This window comes from Drosophila tropicalis, unplaced genomic scaffold (assembly GCF_018151085.1).
Source record: "Drosophila tropicalis isolate 14030-0801.00 unplaced genomic scaffold, ASM1815108v1 contig_952, whole genome shotgun sequence".
Taxonomy (NCBI): Eukaryota; Metazoa; Arthropoda; class Insecta; order Diptera; family Drosophilidae; genus Drosophila; species Drosophila tropicalis.
Window position 1 is genome coordinate 773,370 of NW_027173453.1, and position 7,148 is coordinate 780,517.

The following is a 7,148-nucleotide window of genomic DNA, read 5'->3' on the forward strand; positions in this document are numbered from 1 at the left end:
TGCGGGAAAATTCCGTTCCCATGGGGATGATGCTGCGGCACACATATGTATATATGTATGTGTATGTATTTGTATGCATGCATGCCCTTCGCTTTGGTCCTTTGGTTCCTCCCTTTTGAGCATAGTTTCTCTAATGAGCAAAAGCATATCATATTCATTTTACTTCGGCAATGGAGTTGTTAATTTTTCAGGCTGATGTCATTATATCTTCTATCCCCGTCCTTCTTCATGGAGAATACCCCATCCGATGCTTCTTCTTGCGGCATCATCCACATGTTTGGCGCCATCATTTGTAACGTTTTATGTAATATTTCTGCGTGTTTCTGTACGTTTCGCATGCCAAAATGACATTAGTCACAAAAAGGAAGGAGGAAAGGGCAAGCAAACACCAACCATAGAGTTTACCTTTGTCATTTGGTGCCACCATGGCGAACAGAATCTTCTTTATTATGGAAGCTTCGCCACATATCGAACTGATCGATTTTCAAACTCGCTTATCGAATGACTTAAGGACTTTGCTATCTTTCCTCCAACTCAATTCAGTCAAGGTTAAACCACCTCAGTGGGGTCAGTCAGCACTCTGTGGTCCATGAACTAGTCAAGTTACAAGATCCACAGTCATCAGCGATAGAGACAAAAGTACATACCGGGGCGAGAAAGCGGATCTATAGAAGGAATCGATCTAGCCATTTCCGTCCGTCCTAGATCTCGAAAACTATAGGAGCTAGAGCCACCATGTTTGGTTTATGGACTCGTGCAGAATGGTGATAGGAGTGAGCAAGATAGCATGTTATAAATAGAAAATAGCTTCACGTGGTGCATGGTATTCCCAAGTCAGCGAGTCGACATACTTACCTCATTTTGGTTGGGAAGTTTAGTAACCAAAAGCGTGGAATGATTCTTCCCCTTATCGAAGCACTGTAAGGTAGAATATGAGCAACATTTTATAGGATATAGAACAGGATATAGAATCCAGTTATTTGATGGCCAAACAACGATTGGATCAGAAATGGTTTTTGATTAAATTTAGTCCCATTCGCTTGGATTCTTTAAATCTTGATAGCATTACAAGGCCAACAAGGACCCAAAATACGAAAAAATAAAAAACCATTAGCCCTTGGCTGGGGTTTTCTCCTCTCAAATATTGACAAACATTACATAACAACAACAACAACAAAAAGCGAGAAAAAAAATACAAGAAAAACAAGCGATTGAAAACTCTGGGCAAATGTTTGGCAACTTCCGGTTTAAAATGGCCAACCCTGTGAGCCATTTTTTGACAAATCTACACACAGTTATTATGCGCCTTTGTAAGCAGAAGACCAATGGGTGTAGGATGAGGCAGGGTCGGGCAGCGTGGCGGGGGGATGGGGAGTAAGAGTGGAAAGCTGCATAATGGATGTGGCGATAAAAACCTGGGCAAAGCCAAAGGAAGCTGAAGGAAAATGAAGCGAAGGCTACGGGCCAGGGCAACAAAAGCCCAATGTAAACGATACCTAATTTCCTGTTGCAGCCCTTACCTCACCAGATCCCACCCACAGGCCTTCCCGTTTCCCTTTCCCCCCACCTTGACGTACTCTTTTCGTCTTGCATTTTATTAACCAAATGCGAGCAAAAGCATCGAGCCGTGAGCATTTATAAACTTATCTCATAACATTAATTGTGGTCAACACTTTTGGCCATTTAACCTGGACATACGTACATGTACATACGTGCGATGCGGAGCAATTGGAAGGGGCTGCGGAATGGACATTGGCATGGCCATTGGTAGGAGGATGGGGTGCATGTTTACATTGTCAGTGATTTATGCAACTGCGCCACATGAGCCATAAATACACAAAATGCCAGGCGAAACAAAAAGTTTCGGTTGTATTTTTGTTTCTCTTTTTGTTCCTTTCTTCTTTGCTGACGTGTTCAGGTGAAAGGCAGTCATAGAGCGGGTCTGTGTGTGTTCCGTTAGTGTGTGAGTGGGCGTGGGACTGTGTGTTTGCTCCCAAGTGACCAACTAAAAGGATACACACAGAATAGATACGCCAGAATAGAGCAACAACCACGTTACATCACAAAGAGGCAAAGTTAAATATTTAAACAGCAAAACAAGTCAATTAATTTTAGGAAACCACCAAGCCCCAAACTCCAACCACAACCTGAAACCCCAACCCTAAAAAAATGAAAAGAGAAGGTTATTTGGTCACTTTGAAATATAACGGATCAGGATCTTGACAAACACTGGCCTGTACACAGGGGATTACCAACACTGTTGATCCAAACGAGAAGATCCAATTTCGGCCGCATTTATTTGTGTTTTATTCAGCTCGAGGTTAATAATTCAAAGTAAATTATTTGAAAGACACCTCAAAAGAGTTAGCAGGTTCAAGAAGCACCAAGTTCTATCATCAGCAGACAAGACTTGCGATTCCCAACTAGTTTTAGGCTCAAAGATGAAAGAATTCCATCAATTCGAAATAGGAGAAGCTTGGAATTGAAAATATTAATTATATCCAAAGTTTTTGTGCGATATATTGATGAGATGGGCGACACAATCTGGATTCGATTCAGCGAATGTGAAGATTCAAAAAGAAAAACTGAGTATGTATCGAGGGAATACTCAACAACATACAATTTTAGCCCGTTAAAAGATACCCTAGATCTACCTGTCGTTGTAAAATCATTCCAATCGCAGTCGTTATATGTCGTTCAAAAACAAAAGTCTCTTTGAAATTTGTTTAAGTAATGTCTATTAAATTTCTTGCCATGTTGACAATGGCAATAATTGGTTCCCTCTTGATCTTGGTTTCATTGGCAACAGGACATACAGACATACATTCGACCTTGTACAGTGCCGAAGTAGATGATATCCGTTCTGTCATAGAGATCAATGAACAGAATTGGCCACTGTTGTTAAAGGACGAATGGCTATTGAGTATTTGCGCTAAGGACCATGATGATTGCAGGAAAATTGAGTTCAATTGTCGTCGACTGACTGCCTCGAGTGCTTACAGTAATCGGAATGTGGCCATTGCCATTGTTGATCTGACCAAGGAAACTGGGCTACTGCGACGGCTTTCGGCGTTCAAATTGCCGTCCGTTTATCATGTCATAGATGGGGAATTTCGTCGGATAGATGCAAGGTTGAATATTGAGTCATTGTGCCGGCTGGTTGAGTATGGAGAATGGATATCCATTAAGGTTATTCCATGGTGGCAGCATCCAACCTCTAACTGGATTAACTTCAACGTCTTTGCCCACAAAGCCGCCATGAATCTGTGGAACTCAGGAGTTGTCTCCAACTACAATGTGGCCACTTGGTGTATAGCTTTAATGTTGACAGGAATCCTTACTATGATAATTTGGATGTTACACATGACCTGGCGTGGAATGATGTTCTTGCGGAGCTATTGGGAACTACTCAACGGTTAGGATGTTGATATAAAGAACACGCAAAGAACAAAGCAAGCTACCATCAAATGCAGACAAACTAGACAAACTGAGATTGAAATGATTATATTTACTATTCATAGACATTTACAAGATGACACCAAACTATTATTGACTTATGATAAACTATATGTATCTTTAAACAATTCACCTTAAATTCCTTCTACAATACCTAAGTAATATATGTATGCATGATCCATCGATTTTTTTATTTGGATAACACTCATTACATCAACAATCAAGACATGACAAGGGGAAAGTAGAAAGATACAGTCATTCCAATGGTGTGTCAGCATTTTTGGTTGAACAAGCTTATTAAACGATTCCATGCTTTCTGGCCTCAGGTCAGGAATTGGAAAAGAAAGTGGAATGGAGTGAACTGGAGAAGCCGTTAATTTCTTTTTATGAACCAGCTGGGAAACATTTGACGCCAGCGCCAAAAAGGACGAAGAATTAAGAAAATAAAACTTATACTCGAGATAAACATCCATTCTGGGCCAAGCTGTGGGCTTTTGTGAATCCCCATGCTTGCCCCCCAGGCCTTCCATTGTAGCCTTCTTTTGGTATATTTTTTTTGTTTCTGCCTTTCTTGGGAAGAAGCAACAACTGCTGTAATCAGCAGTTAACAAAATATAAAAACAGTAAGAAAAGAGCAACGGGGAGACAAACAAACACCCAAACCCCCCAAAAAAAAAGGACAATGCCAGAAGAGGACTGGCTAGCTGGCTGGCTGGCTGGCTGTGCGCTAACGAGCAATTAGATTTCATTCTAAGCTGGGGAATTAATTGCAGTTTCCTTGTCGGGAAACCTTCTCCAGACCCTGAAGGCCATATGCTGCTGCTGTTGTGTCTTCTCTGCTTGTGATTCATTGAGAAAATGGCCAATTGGCGAGAATGTGAACTAGGAATGGGAATGGTCATGGGGGTATGAGGGAAATGAGACCGAGCGGATGGAAGAAGCTCATCTTCACACTACTTGACAACGTAAGCACCTTTCGAAATTGCACATTAGCACATTAGATCCATATAGACTTGCCCCGCAACGATAGCAAGGAACGCTCCGTGATTAATTTTTTATTGTGCAAACATGTGTTAGTGTATCTTTGTCTGTGTGTTTGCCTGCCTGTCTGTCCTTGTGTGTGTGTGTAATAATTGGGGTTGGTCCAGTTAAGACATTAACTTAACCCTGGGGTCTCTTTGTGGCCTTTCGTTAGTTACTTCTTAGGACAGTTTATGTTGCCTACTTTTTGGCTGTTTAGCCAAGTTAATGCAAGAATCAAAGAGAACCATTTGCGATTATAGAGGAAATAGTTCCATATTTAGTTCTACTCTAGTCTCTCAGTTATTTTCAGACTTTTATATAGACGTTTTTTATGAACATTTAAAAATGATTTGTGATTTGTCCCTTCTTTCATCTCTACACTTGGCGAGCTCAATTCGTTGGCCACTTGCTTGGCTTTCGTTTCAAAACCACACACTCACAGCTGTCGCCAGCAATTTGCAGCCAACTCCATGTCCATATCCAGCTCCAACACAGCCAGCCAGCCAGCACACACACATACACGGTGACTATCGAAGTCATTTAACCAAAAAGCGATTAATCTATAAACACATAAACAACAAGCTGGCCTTCTGCCTGGTCCGAAAAAGAAACAAAAAAAAAAGGGATTTCGGAAAACAACATATACACCGGACACTGAAAAATGTGAAAAATCAGTGAGAAAAATCGAAAATCAACGGGACGCGACGCAACGCGACGCCATGCGACACGGATGCTACATTGGCCACTCCGCGCAAAATTCCCAGTTGGATGGATGCCTCTTGGCATTTTATGCAAATGTTTGGCCACATGCAGTGTCGGAGACGATTTCCGGCCATGTGTGACAGTGACCAAGAGGACAAGGGCAGGACGATCAGAACGACAGGCGGCCATGCTCAACATTGACGCAGAAGGCAATAAAAGCAACAGCCACCAAACAAAAAGATACAACAAACCCAACACAGTGACCAAAAAGAGAGAAAGGGTTGGCCAGAGAAAGAGAGACAGAGGAAAGTAGGCAAAGTGTATACATGGATGATTGCTATACCCTTCTAAAACTTTACCATATATGTACATATATATATGAAATGGATAATGGATTATTCGATCCACATATCGATTTGGGTTTGCGGAATAGTGTGGCTGCAATTTCTTAGCGCGAAAATGCCAAAAGTGCCTTTGAAGCATGATTGTTCCTTCATTCCATCAAAGGTGTAGACAAATTGGTTGACTCTGAAGAGTGTTCCATGCATGTATGTTTGTTTGTACAGTATATTGGCAACCAGTCAACCAAGAATGCCGACGATGAGGATGATGCTGATAATGCCATAGGGTAAACTGGCCCATCGCACGGGAGGCCGGCCAACTCCTTGTTCCGACTTTCCCTCCGATGTTTTTCTGCATTTTGCATTTTCGCTGCGGCGGACCTGCGACCATTAAACGCTATTTGGTCATTTGCAATTTATGAGCCCTGCCAATAGTACCTATACATACATACATGGAACACAAGGAGGTGGCTCGGGATGCACACAACACCGGGGGAAGGCAATTGGAATTTCCATTTCATATGCGAGCGATTATTGTTAAATGACTACGACTATTTATTATTATTGTTATTATTGTAAATGCAATGAAGCGTTACCGTCTATTAAAAAAAGAGTTGCATTTATTTATCGCACGTAGAAATCGAAATAAAAAGCGTTTGTTTAACAATATTCAAACAAAAAAGTCTTCGACGTTGTCTACATAGTATGATGACAACTGAGGCGTGGAAAACAAACAAATAATACGAACAAGAGATGAAGAATGGAAGAAAAACTCAAAGTAAAGTCAAAAACCCGGAAATATTTGGGACCAGAAAAACAGAACTCGAGACAAGTTTCATTTGGCTGTTGCGGGGATGCGGCAGGGTGGTTGGCCCCTCTCCAAAACGGAAATCACAAAGTAAGCAAATTGTCTGGCAAAATAAAAATTATTTCCGCAACGCACGACAGTGACTAGCGAGAGTCCTGCAGGACTTTTAACTTGTGCTTACTTGTTGCATAAGTAAACGAAACATAAGCAACAGCAAAATAAAAACTGAAGAACCTTTAAGTGAATGGCTAAACGAAACATAAATACCCTTTAGCAATGAAGCACTCCAACTTCTTAGTAAGTTTTTTTCCATCATAGACGTAAAACTCAAGTTAATGTAAGCAATAACTGAACCTCTTCTTTTGAAAGGGTAGAGGTCTCAGAGAGGACCTTGGTTTGCGACAGTAAAATTGACCACCAAGCGATGGTGGACGGATGTGAAGCGGGAAACGGCAATGGCATTAAGGTTAACATCCGTAAAATCGTATACTTGGCATCGTGGCAGAGTTTTCTCTGGACGATTCAAGAATTCGAAGAGATGGAGACTTCTGGCGTTTCTTTAAAGCAGAGTTTTTACAATGTCTAATCGTTTGCCCATTACAATAACTTCACACCAAGTCCCCCCGTTCTCCTGCTTACCTTCTGTCTGAGCTTAGAGAGCAGCTACTTAATTATTCCAGCGCCATTTCGAGTGGGAGAGTTTCACTGGGAACAACTTGCAAAAAAAACTTTCACCAAAGAAAAAGTCGACGTCTTCGGTTCGGCTCCCAGTTTGCCTTCTGTCTGACACTTAATCATAGCGCGGGAATTATGAAATG